Raw genomic sequence first — 14,527 nt, forward strand, 5'->3', positions numbered from 1 at the left:
TCCAGGCTTAGTCAAGAAGAAGTGCAAAGCAGCTTGTTTTACCAGAAAGTAATCTTACTTTTATGGATTAAATGAAAAAGAACCACACACTGGATTTATAAAAATAGATATTTCTTATAAGACACTCACTAACACATGCAAACATCTCTAACTCAGAGAATTACACAATGCACACAATTTTTTGCAAATAAAACAGGTAAGTAGCACGAATATACAGTGGTCGCCAGGGGGAGACCAATCCATGTACTAAAATAGTGGGATGCGAACCATGACTCAAGTCATGACTATACCCAGAAGATGTAGAAGTGCTGGGGGCCCAAGATAAGTAACCAGGAACCCCACAGAGGTTGGTGCAGTGTGGGAACATGCCTGCATGCTCAATTCAAATAAATGGGTGAGTCACGGATGCAATTTTAAAGAAGGACCTTTCACAGCGGGCCATGAAGAATCCCAATGGAAGACAAAATGTTGAGGAGCCACCCAACCCATGGATACCCTAAGAACCAGGACACCTACATTGGGGAAGACGGGTGCATAGGTGCGAAGTGGAGTCGAAACCGCCGTCAAACTCGGTGGAGGATTTCAGGAAGATGCCGCTAGAAAAGAAGGGTAAAGTGTCCAGTGGAACCCAAAGGTGGATTCATGATGATAAGTACCTGCAAGCAGAGGGGAAAGAGTTCATGCCACTCAGAAGTGACCAGGACACATGGATGACAAATGCCCACCAATATTGGGTGTTGCAGGAGATTTGACAGTGACCTTGGAGCTGCAGCTGTGTGGACCAGGCAATGCTATGGAAGACCAGGAGCTGTTCACAAGCTAACTCACATCAGATGTCGAGAGTTGAGGGGTCGGTGTCCGTCTGGAACATCAACAAGCCTTGGCAACTGCAAACAGCTTGTCAAGCAAAAAAAGGTGCAGTGTTGGGATCAGCAAGGTCCAAAAGACTCACAACAAGCAGGGGAGTCAGAGCTGGCCCTGAGCAATCAGGGAATCATGCTGGAGTCAACGAAGACCCTCAAGAGGACCCACAGGACGGAGGCACTGGAGTCGCAAGAAGACCTCTAGAAGTTTGCCAACGACACAGGTCCACAGTGCAAGAGATGTGGTGAGGAGGAATATCCTTGTCACAGGAGATGATTGAGTTTGAGGTTACTTCGAGCCCGAAGATCTCTGAGGAAGAGCCAATAAGCATTTGCGATGACAAGTTAACGTGATGCACATTGGTTCTTTTCCTGCGGTTCCAACGAGTTATACTGGCCTCAAACTCAGTGAGAAGACAGTGCAGGCCTTGACGGAGTTGAAGAACCACCACCTGTGTTGCTGAGCCTTTCTGAGTCCCAGGATCAGCAGACTAGTCAGATTTGTTGTGGTGCCTGCAGATGCAGGAAAGTGACTCCTTCACTTCAAGGAAGATACCTTCAGGTATCTTGGATGTCCACATGCCTTGGGAGGAACCTGTTTGAAGCACAGGCACAGTCTTTGCGGCAGAGGCCAGGAGCAGCATTAGTCTTCCCAGTTGCAGTCTTGGTGCCAAGAGTAAAGTTTGGGGTTGTCCAGAGTGTCCAGACGGTCAAAGCAGAAGTAGTGTCAGATCTGGATCTTGTCCCACAACAAGTCTAGGGACTCACCCACAGGTAAACCCTTAAGTACCCTAAAGGAAGGGTTAGCACGATTCAGGTGTCCCTCCCAGAGGAGGGGCTGGACTGTGGGGAGGGTATTCCCATGTCCATTGTCAAGTTTCACGCCAGAGTGGGAGTAAATGGCTCTCAGAACTGGTTTGTACTGGAGTATGCAAGGAGGGCATCAAGTGTGCTCTTCAAGCAGTCTCTGTGGTGCTGGTATGTATCCCCACCCTGCCCCAACACACTAAATCCAATCTGGGAGGTCGTCACACCTCCATGTGACAGGATATCTATTGTTCTGCCTTCCCCTACTCAAGCTTTTCTCAGCAGCACAAGGGCAGAAACATGTCTCTGGTTGCTGTCTGGTTCTGGAAGACTGGTACCGGGATCACTGAGGCCTCACGGAGGAGCTTTATAGTGCCTACATTCATAAATCCCACACCGTGGTATGATTCCAACATGTTTGATACCAAACATGACAGGGTTCATTACAGCCAGTTTAGAGATGGTAATTGCATAATGACGCTTGGCCAATCTATATATCATAATGGCTGATGCACTTACAACCCGGAAAAATGGACTACGAAATTTGTAGCGGTGTCCCGCTCATGCAGGCGCACCCTCACACTTAGAACCGAGCACCCTACCTGCAGGATTAAAAGGACTGCTTTAGGGGTGACGTATAGGTTTTAAGTGCAGTGACCTTAGATATAGAGAAACCTATATCTACCATAAGTGGTGCTAGCTAGGGGGGCAAGGTCAGACAGCAAAGGGGTTGATTGCTCTGAAATTGTGTATAAAACAGAGTTTTTTTTAGGTGAGCTAGAAGATGTTCCTGTCTAGTAGGGGCTATGTCAATTTATTGGGAGGCCTTTCCTTTTCTGCCAGAGATGCTGTTGGGTTCCTTTGTGATTATATCAATTATAATGAGATGACTTTCCTTTTCTACCAAGGACTCTGTCCTTTCCACTTATAATGTAGCTGTTCATTTGGGACATAGAATAATTGGATCTGACTATGTATTATGCATTTAAGACTTCACAGCATATTTTGCATTACTCTTTACCCCTTGATTTTGAGATTAGGTAATAAAACCCTTTAACTATTTCGGATCTAGAACTCAGTTACTGAATGTTGCCAGTTAATTATTTATACTCAGCTAAACTAATGTTAGGTCTGATAATGAGGATGAGTTTCTTTATTGATAGATTGAGGATTGAAGCAGAACCGCTAAAGGTAACATTTGAGGTGGTCTGAGTTTCAGAGTGCCCACATTTTGGGGTTCGGGGTGCTGCTCCCCATACTAACAGGTCCACCTCAGTGCTTGTTACGCAAGAAATTGACACCAAACTTCACTCTGACCTACCTCTCCCTGGAATGGGGACGATCATCGGGGTGGAGGTCCGGATCTTATCTCCACCAGCTTCAGGCGCTACAAAGCAATCAGAAATTCAGTCTATTAATCCTTTGACCACTTAATTGTGAAGTGCATCACCAGGTCCTCTAATTTCTTATCCTTGGAAGCAATTTCCCCGCTCCACAAAAACCATTCCTCCTTTCCATCAGTCATTTTGGCCCAACTAAAGGTCCTAGCCTCAATCCAACCTAACAGTTCTGATTAACATCTGCGACAGTTCTGTCAATGGCATACTGCAAACCTTCTTCAACAAGTAATCATATATAAGGAGACATTAAAGTTCAGGCATATGGTTTGTCACACAAGGGGGTCACAGTGGGTCCCATCACCAATCATCTACTGTGCCAGCACCAGCTTCCGCAAGAAGGTGTCATTAACTGCTCACCTGGGAAATTAATGGTTTTAAAAAAAAACAACATACTTCTTCATCCACTTGGTCAAATTGCCTCAACTGCAAATTTTCATCATAAGAGAACTTGTCCTGGATTGTTGCCAAGTGACTATAGGTATGAATTTATTGCCCGTCTCCCTAGAATAATCTCAATGACAGACCAGAGTTTGTCCTAATAAGCCAAACTCTGGTGAGACAATCCTTGTATCTCAAATGTCTATTTTCATGTTATCTATCAGATTCTGACTCTTTTGTCAACTTGTGTTGGCAAGAAATAATAAATAAAGACTATGCTAGTGGTTGGAGATCCTATTTAACGGAGAGCCTAAACACTTTTAAGTTCCCGTCTTTGGAACACTTGGATAGAAACAACATTGATTTAAAGCAGATGTTAAATCAATAAACTATTTTTTTATAATTTTTATTGGATAAAGAGGCGATTGCAAAAAAAGGATGCTAGGTTGGTTAATTAACGGTATAATAAAACCAAGCCCCAACCCTATTTAACCTCCCATTTAAAACTGGTTTTAAGGGATAGATATCTTATATTAAGATTTGGCCACTATCCAACAAAGGATGGGACTCCGAGATGGGTACAACATTGGCAAACACAAAATTGCAGATTATATGGTTGAGTCAATGAAATGCTATCGCATATTGTATGTATTTGCTCTAGATTGCGACAAGAGAGGCAAACACTGTTAAAACCCATTTTTAAGGAAATAGGAGTAAGAACGTGCTGCAAAGCAATTATATCATGCCTCTTAGAGAATACCTCTGCTATAACAACCCATTTTGTTAGGTTCACCCTTATAGCTGAGAAGAAACTGACCCAGGCTGATGTTTTGCCTGTGTTACAGGAATAATAAATGGTGGTATTGATAGCTTTGTTGTTGTATTAGTATTGCTATTGCACCGGTGTAAGATGGGTGTCAGTTAAGGTAAAACCTTACAGTTTGTAATTAGTAAAGCTCATTACAACTAGATATTAAAGCTGGTCGATCTACCCAAAATTAGTCAAAAGTTATAATCCTAAATTGCTCTTTTAAAACAAAAAGAAAATTGTAAGAAGGCAGGTACGTAGACATTTGAAACTTTTTAATCATATTTATTTGAATTTACCAACGAATCCTCCTATGGATAGTTTCAGACATTTGTTCTGAAACATAGGTTTCCTTGCATAAGATCCTAATAAAATGCTGTTGAATTCTGAGTAGAGACGCAGAGGCACTTTATAAATTAAGTTATTATTTATAATGATTAAATATGATATGTGTCCGTATCAAGCACAGCTTGCTCAAAGGGATTGCACAAAGGTATTTTAATTACTTGGCTGGGCAAGGCGGATAAGATTGAAGGTATGGAACATTTTATTATTATTATATAGAGTCATTACATAAATAAATTAAATTCAATGAAGAAAATATTACTTTTATGATGTTTAGGTGATGTCAGTGCTTCAGTACGGCATGTCATCGCTGAATTATCTTAAAATTTGTAATGCATCTGTTCCAAAACTCTTTTTGACGACTCTGTCTTAAGAAACCTGATGCTTTTATTCTCCATGATTGTAAAGATTTTTATTAATTGGTCAGTAAAGACTTACAAACTCGACTGATCCACAGAATGCTTACCATATTCACAATTCTCTGATTTTAAAATCTCACTCTACCATGTAATGCTCTCTTCAGATTCCCAGAAATCCTCCAGCGAATCCTCCTCTTGTCAGTCAGCCCAGGACGCCCTCCTCTCTGGCAGATGACCACCACAAGGCATTAGACAATGCACCTAAATATCTAACAATCAAGTATTGAAGAGAACCAAACTGAAACATGTGACCTTATTTCTGATCATTTCCTGAATCACAAAATCCGTTCCACCCCTCGTCAATGACCTGAGAGTAGCCAACGTTGTGGAGAGACAGTCACTCTCCACTCTAATCTAGTGAATTTGATATCATTATTCAGAAAGAAATTCATCAATTGTTGGAAACTTTTGAATTTAAAAAGGTTGATATTATATCTTAAACGTTGAGACATTATTACAGTGGGGTAATTAAACTTTGTCAAGAAGTCGCTTATTTCAAACAGTCAAAACACATTACTACATTACATTTGCCTTTTAATTGCCCACTCTTAGCATTGATACTCCAAATTTTCAATCCAATTCTAAATTATCTTTGTAAACATATGGTGAAGGAATATGTGGTGTATGTATTTATGCAACACTTTTCTACCCAAGAGCAATGGGGAGTTGTTCACTGAGGAGTTAGGACATAAATCCTTGGAGGACAAATTATTTAAAAGTATGTACACAGTTCTGCTGTTTCTACATTTTCATTTAACAAACTGATAGAGTCACTTTTCTTTTTTGAGTTTTGGAAGGTCACTGAAATACAGCTATGGTTTTAAACCCCTTTATGAGCTGAGTGGGAAGTTATATATTTAAATGCATTAGAGGTGATGTTAAATGGCCGTCAAACTCTAAACAATGTGTTAACTGATTATTTTAACCAATTTGGATCAAGCCTTATTCGGGACAAAAAATAGTCAAGTAACTTTCTAATGAAGATAATTCATTATATTCATGCTGCAGTTTATTTATAGAAAGATGATGTGATATTTGACTGGCGGGCGGATAAATAGTGTGAAGGTGGGTTTTATTAAGCCGGACATGAAGGAGAAAGGGTCTCCAAGCAATGGTCGGCTGGTGGTCAGGTGACTGGAACTTAGTCCAGAATCCTTCCATGAAGATGTCTTTCCATCCTTGTTCTCAGAATGTCTCGCAAAGGGGGCTACTTGGGGATATGATATCAGATATCTCCATGGTGGACCCCTGGTGATTACTCCAGCACACACATTGGGATTATATTGACACTTCCTGTTATCCCCACCCTTATGGCTCCTGTACTTGACACCGCCATACCAACAGGGTTTCAGATCACAATCACAATCATATCTAGCTTGATCTGGGTGTATTGAGACCACCTCCAAGTCAATAGAGAGGGAGCCTGTCTCACTGCAAATAGCCTGACGACAACACTCAACTACGCTCTCAACTCAAGGTCTTTTTGGAACATAATAAAGAGTCATTTCACTTCCCCAATAAACTTAGGGCCGCTAGAAAGGCAAATGTAAGGGGGATATCATCTGAGACACATCCCATAGGAAACAAGAGGCCTCCAAGACCAAAACCAGGCTAGAACTCAATGATAATAGTATAATGATATACTTTCATAAGCGAACAAAATCTCATCACTAATATCAAATTCACCTATTACGAACTCTTCATCAACCCCGACTCACAAATACGTGGTTGGGCAGGCTGTGCAAAATAGGCCTGAGGTTGCTAATTAACAGGTCACAGGAGGGGTGGCATTTTGCTGGCAGACAAACATGCGAACAGGAAACTCAGTTCCCTCACCCAGATAAGCGCAGCAACACCAAAGTGTCCAGGGAAATTAGCCCCAATAAAGCACATATAGCAAGAAGGGTGCACACATTCCCAAAACACCATAAATGTAGATGCCACATGAAGTTAGGAATACGCAGCAAATCAGGACACAGCATACACAGTACACGCAGTGATGAAGTGCCCCTTATGCCGGACATCAGGACATATTACCTACTGGCCCACATTGTGTCCATGCAAGGTCGAAGTCCACCTACATTTGTTATCAGAGGCCTTATTTATGACTCCACAGACAAGGCCCGCAATCTTTTAACAAACAAGGATCACCAGAAGTACTTCTATGATACCCAATAATGGTATACAGACGAGCTCAGATTGATTGTACTTTGAGACAATCCGCACACCGCTTCAGTAACTGTGCTCCTGGTCGAAATGTTTAATTAAACCGACTGTTCCTGGTTTGCCAAACACCTTTTCTCTTTAGTTTTTTCAAGGTAAATTCATATTTGAGCCGCATGGTGTAAAGACAAAATGGCCACCCAAACGTTCCACAAATGACATTCGAAGCACATCCACAAAGCCAAGCGGCACACCAGCTGAGGAAAATTAACACCAAACGAAGTTGATTGTCATCTAAATCATTGTTCAAAAGTTCTTCAATATGAGTATCAAGTCAAAGTGAAGATGATGGCTGTGTGATGTTGATGTTTACCTCTGAGAAAAATGCATGTGTGGTACTAGTCACATTTGAAGAAACGTACAAATCAAAGTCGACATGAAAAAGCACCCAAGTTTTTCAAACATTGTCCAAAGATTACTCTAAAGATAAATGGATGTTCGATACCTTTCATCATCGACAGTGGTGCGTGGATAAACATTATGCCTGAGGACAAATAGAATGAATTAGCTCCATTTCCCCAGCTTATGCAATTGAAAACTAAAATATATGCATGGCTGCATCAACACCCTAGGAAAGTTAAGGTTAATTTGAAACTATGACAAAACACAAGAATACACAAGTGCAGGCTACCATTCATGTACTTCCATGAATGTTCATCAAGAAATAGTATATCAGTTGGTTCCCTTTGTTATATAATTGGTTAGGAAAACACAAGACTATGAAAGTACAGTTACATATAGAGGAGGCTTACTGTCCTATCGCTCAGGGACACAGACGAATGCATTTCATTTGCAGAAGCCAATTGAAAAAGAACTTGAGTCAATACTCATACATGATATCATTGAGTGTTCCACTGGCCCGACGCCATGGGTTTCTCTCATAGCGGTAAAGCCCAAAAGAGACAGTGAAGGACCTGTAGGGATCTGCCTTGACGTATTTAATGAACAAGGCAATGTTATGTTATGTTATGTTAATGATGTTTTGTAAAGCGCTCGTTCACCGATTGGTTTCTTGGCGCTAAATCTAGAAGGAGCTGGAACGTTAAGCAGGTCAATTGTACACCTGCCTGTACAGCCAGGTTTTAAGCAATTTCCTGAATTTCAAAAGATCAGTGCTAGACCTAATTTCCAGAGGGATAGAATTCCATAACTTAGGGGCCAGGAATGCAAACCGGGCTCCTCCTTGTCGCTTTAACTTAAAGGTAGGTAATCCAGGTCAGCACATCGCTGACACAATAACACAATAAAATGGTGTGACGGTCTTCACTAGCCTGATTTATATAAGGGATATCATCAGCTGGAACGCGAGGATTATTGCAAATACATTACAAACTTTTCTACACATATCGGTCTGTTCTGATATAAAAGACTACATTTTGGTGTCAGCTGCCGCAGAGCTCTTCCAAGATGTCATTTGGTAACTAGATACAATATCGAGAAAAAAAATATTGAATGGACAGAATATCGAATCCAAAATATAGTATGGACATAATATTGAATGGACATAATATAGTGGTTAATAATATCGACATGCAGGTAAGTAATATCAACAGTCAAAATATTGAAGTACATAATATAGGCATTAAAATATATCGAATTTTTAATAATATCAATTTTTTAAGTGTTTTGTATGTTAGTATATGTGTTAAAAGTGTATATTATTTTTGTTATGTATGTTTAATTATTTTTTAAAGTTATGAAGTGTATGTAAAATCATTTTTGAGTATTTTACTTCCATAGTGCTTTGTGGGTTTATAGGGAATTAGGGTGGAAAGTAATTTAATTATAGTAAATTGAATATACATTTTTAAGAATTATTAATTATTTATAATTTAATTTTGCGTTGTAGTTCTGTAGCGGGTTGTGGGTTTATAGGGGAATAGGGTGGGAAGTAATATGATTGTAATAATTAAATATTTATTTTTATTTATTGGTATTGATAATTAATGTATTGCTAATTAATTAGTAATACATTTTTATTAATTAGTAATCATTTTTATTAATTGATAATTATGTTAATTTTATTAATGTATTATTCTGAGTGGGTTGTGGGTCTATAGGGTAAATCGGGTGGGAAGTAATTGAATTGTAATTAAGTAATTATTGAAATTATTTTTGGGTATTGATAATTAATTTATTGTTGATTATTAATTGGTAATTGTTTTATTACTTATTACATGTTTGGTATTGAAAATAATTGGTTGTTAATTAATTATTAATAGGTAAAACATTTGTAATACATAATATTTTTTGGTATTCATAATAATCAATTATTAAATATTTTGTAATTGGTCATTAATTTTAAATAATGTGTTATTGGTATTGAATATTAACTTATTTTTATTGAAATATTAAATCATTACTTTCCCTACTATTGCACTCACTGGAGTGGGAATAGTAATTTTTACCCCTACGCTATCCAACGCTTTCCCTACTATTGCACTCACTGGAGAGGGAATAGTCATTTTTACCTGTACGCTATCCAACGCTTTCCCTACTGTTGCACGCTCTGGAGTGGGAATAGTAATTTTTACCTCTGCGTTATCCAACGCTTTCCCTACTGTTGCACTCACTGGAGTGGGAATAGTAATTTATACCCCTGTGCTATCCAACGCTTTCCCTACTATTGCACTAACTGGAGAGGGAATAGTCATTTTTACTCTCCCGCTATCTAACACTTTCTCTACAGTTGCACTCACTGGAGTGTGAATAGTATTTTTTACCCCTATGCTACCCAACGCTTTCCCTACTATTGCTCTCACTGGAGTCGCAATAGTAATTTTTACCCCTACCCTATCCAACGCTTTTCCTACTGTCGCACTGTCAGGGCTCACCTAGAGACTCTAGGTTCCGACTCCCTCCGAAAGATACACCAGGGATCAGGACAACTTAAATTAACCCTGACCCTAGAACACCTCCCAGGGGGAAGGGGGAAAATGGATAAAATAATAAACAAGAAGAGACTGGTCCTGGAGCTGGTTCTCTCGTTTTTCTGTTCTCTGTTAACTTCTGTCCGACCTGCAGACTACCTGTTCTATGAGAACCTATAATAGAAAAAACACAATATGTTTAACTTCTGTCCTTCTCTGTTCTATCTCTACTCAGATTTCCCATTCCACCTTACATACCCCTTGTGTCCAAGAACTTAGCTCCTCTTCTATTGCTTGTTCTAATTCTTCTTCTCTGCATTTTCTGCGTGACTCAGTAGATACTAAACCTACAAAACAACATTTATATTACTCTCTGCACTTTTTCTCCTACTCTCTCTGTATATTACTATTAAAGGAAGGACTACTCACTTCTCTTACTGATTCACTCTCTTGTAACTCTCCTTCTTTAGTTTTTTCTTATTTCTCCTTGTTATCTTTCAACGTCTATGTACAGTGTCTCCTCACAGTCTTATTGAGTAACTAATATCTTTCTCTCTTTCTTCCTACTAGTACCCACAATACTCGAACATTCTCAGTCAAGGTAAGTATGTCCAAGAACTAATGAACTAAGTATTAAGAACCAATAGCGACTTTTAAACTATGCCACTAAGCTCTGTGTTCTCTTCTCTTTTCAGAAACTGCTGAATTTTCGGGCTCCTCCTCCGAGGAATACTCCTTACTCCTCCTGGTTCAGTGGACTGAAGAAACGCGGCAACATCACGTCTTCAATTTCTGACGTGGTAAGTATTTACTAAGGAAGTCCTACTCCAGACGGGAGTTGCAGACGAAGTACCGGGCGGACCCGACGCGAAAACTAAGGTTTTTTTTGTCACTTGAAAACGGAGCTTCAAAATACGGGTGCACTCGGCTGAAAATCTCTGGTGAAGTGCACATTGTTTACTCAGCGCGCTCTTCTAATCACCTCAGGACACCGGTGCGCTGAAAAGGGGGCAACAACTAGACTGCGACTCGTTTTCGAGATCGGCGGCCATCTTGGAATTCCGAGAATGTTGTAGGACCGACCAGCTGCTGCCTCTTGCACACCTTTTCTTCTTCTGACTAGAGCTTCTTTGTGACCAAGTACCCATAACTGTTTGCAAATCATTTGAGGTTCTGACACGCACTCTCCGGAGTGGGAATAGTAATTTTTACGCTCAAGCCATCCAACGCTCTCAATACTGTTCCACTCGCTGGAGAGGGAATAGTAAATTTTACCCTCCCACTATCCAACAGTGATGTAAATTTTTTTAAGAGGTTACATATATTATTTATTGTTTTTAACATCTTTTAAATAATTTTAAGTATGTTTTACTTAATTATATTGATCATTTAATTAAGTTAATGTTACTATTAACATATTTTACAAATTCGATATTTTTACATTCTATATTTTAACAAACTATGTCTTCGATATTTTTGTACTTACCTGTTGTAGATAGGGAGACGATATTTTGTACTTCGATATTTTGGCGTCGCTATTATGTCCATTCTAAATTTTGCTTGTCAATATTATGTCATTGAACCAAGCCATGTATCATACATCCTTTCATGAATGCTTTCAATTATAGTGATGACATATTGGTTTTTGGAGCTACACATAAGGAACGTGACAAAACTCTCACGCAAGTATGTCGTTTACTAGCTGATGCAGGTTTATCTTTGAATGCCGATAAATGTGAGTGCCGTAAAACCAGTTAAAATTCTATGGCCATATCTTTTCTGATGGGGGCGATCCAGCTAGAGTGCAAGCGCTGTCAACTGCCAGTTCTCTACAAGACATTTTCATTTTACATTCATACCTTGACATGGCCACTTGCCACTGTAAGTGCTCCCTTAAGAGACTTGACGAAAAAGAGTGTTTAATTTCATTGGTCACGAGAGTGTGAGCAAAGCATCAAGAAAATCAAACAAGGAATAGAGAACGCCACTGAAATGGCATACTTTGATGCAAAGCTTTAAACAGAGGCTATTGACTCTAGCCCAGTTGGGTTAGGTGCCATCTTTGCATAGCAAAGCAGTCAGCAACATGCTCGAAGGCATAGTGTAGCATATTCAAGCATAGGTTTGTCCCAAACTGAACCTACTTATTCACAACCGGAGAAAGAAAGTTTAGTAGTGTGTGTTCTTGCGAACATTTCAACATATTCTTATATGGAAATCCTTTCACACCTGTGACCATCTTTGGTAACTCAAAAGCGAAGATGCCTCCGTGCATTGAACATTGAGGTCTAAGATTACAACAGTACAACTACACAATGGTGCATCGTCCAGGAAAAGATCAAAAAACAACTGACTATTTCTCAAGACAACTGAAGCCTACATACATTTCATTGTGAAATCGAGCACACCAGCTGCCAGTTCATTGGAACAAATCGTCACTGCCACGAGTCAAGATAGTGACATGTTTAAACTGAAAGACATTGTCACTCATCAGTCGTGGAACCAGCACTCTCGACTACTCAAACATGATAGTGAATAACTGTATCCTTATTTTAGAAAGTGCCCCGGGAGAAAACAGGCATGTTCACCTGCTTTGCACTCCCCGGAGCTCTTTGGTATTACAAAAAGGTGTGTATACGCTTGTACGGCCCATTCTGCAATACAGATAGCGAGGGCACATATATCGCACTATCACCAGAGGGTGCCCCCATGCAAATGAGAGAATCCCTGTGCATCTGCACCTGTGCCACATTATAGACCTGGGAACAGAGGCAAAGAAGCTGCCAGAGGAACAATGACAGTGTGCCACCTAAAAGGACTTCACTTGTCACTTTGACTTTTGGCACACATTTGCAACACTTTGGGTTAGTTTCCTAGAAACATCAACCTTGCTTACATGAATCAACTTGGCACTATATACGAGGCCTACTCGTAAGTTTTGCAAATGTGTTTTGCTATGTTCATCCATATGGCGACAAAACTATCTGTAGCACATAAACAATGGCAGCCTGATCACACTCTCAGCTCAAGGCACAGATGCCTTATTTTATTAAAAAAAGTTTTGTTTCCGGTTATAGTCAGAGGAAACACTTCTTCTGACATCTAGAGGTCTCTTCAGGCTGATGTTTTTGCACAGCAGCTGGCTAGCATCTCTGTGAGGGGTGTCCAGCTTGTGACCAAGATGGGGTCCTACATTCTTGCCCACCTGGTTCCTAGTTCAAACTGGGGTTGGATTATCCAGTAAATGGATTCTTGGCACATACACCCTAGACACATAGGTTAGGGTTCGCATTGTAGGAGTATGCCAGAATGTTATAATATAACATATGCCTGCATATATACGTTGTTTCAGTATGATGGTGGGACTTGACACAGTCTCCCACCGCACCCTAAGCACGAGAATTTATGACGCCGGCATCCATGACAAAGCTCTGGGCTGGATCTGCTTCTCACTCACCTGAGGAACACAGCGAGTCGCAATATCAGAACTCACAGACATTGGCTGTAGGGTCCCTCTTCAACATTTATATGGCCCGCTCGCAGCCCAGCTAGGTACCACGGACTCAACATTGTCTCCTATGCCAACAGCATCCAGTTGATCCACTCCCTCACCAACAAGCCCACAATCACCAGAAAAACTTCCACAATTGGATGAAGGCTGTCACTAAATGGATGAGAGACAGCTGCCCCAAGATAAACTCGAACAAGAATGAAGTCCTCATCCTGGGGCCCAACACCTCTGCGTGGGAAGACCCCTGCTGGCCCGTTGCATTAGGAATAGCCCCCAAACCCACGAAACCTAAGCATCTTATTGGACTCCTCACTCACGATGAACCACCACATCAGCACTGTCTCCTGATCATGGTTCTACTCTATTTGCCTGCTTCTAAAGACCTTCAGATAGTTGCCCACCGAAGCCAAAACAATGGTCACCTACACACTCATCAGCAGTAGACTAGACTAAAGCAAAACACTCTACACTGGCGTCCCCCAGAAACCCCTCAGGAAACTACAGAACATTCAGAACGCTGCAGCCAGACTGGTCCTCCACATCCCCTACCGCAGCCACATCTTCGAACACTTGAGAGAACACCATTGGCTCCCAGCCAACAAAAAAATCAGGTCCAAGCTCTTCACACACGCCTGCCTTCAAGGCCCTCCACGACGCCAGACCAGCATACCTGAACCACTGCCTCTCATTCTACGTACCCGCTGGACACCTTCACTCCACCGAACTGGCCCTGACCACCATCCCTCAGATCCACAAAGCCAGGACTGGATAAAGATCCTTCTCCTACCTCACCGCCAAGACCTAGAAACACTGCCTCTCTACCTCAGCCTACACCCATCGCTGACATAGTTCAGGAGAGCCCTCAAGACCTGAATCTCCCAGCGCCTTGAGATCCAAAAGGTA

At 40.8% G+C, this 14,527-nt stretch overlaps 1 protein-coding gene across 1 annotated transcript in view; it reads right to left on the minus strand.

Moving 5' to 3' along the window:
- LOC144768889 (uncharacterized) overlaps positions 1 to 14,527 on the minus strand; it is a 96,967-nt gene that overhangs the window by 8,259 nt on the left and 74,181 nt on the right. The gene's annotated exons all lie outside the window — the stretch shown is intronic.

The sequence above is a fragment of the Lissotriton helveticus genome, chromosome 7, assembly GCF_964261635.1.
Source record: "Lissotriton helveticus chromosome 7, aLisHel1.1, whole genome shotgun sequence".
Taxonomy (NCBI): domain Eukaryota; kingdom Metazoa; phylum Chordata; class Amphibia; order Caudata; family Salamandridae; genus Lissotriton; species Lissotriton helveticus.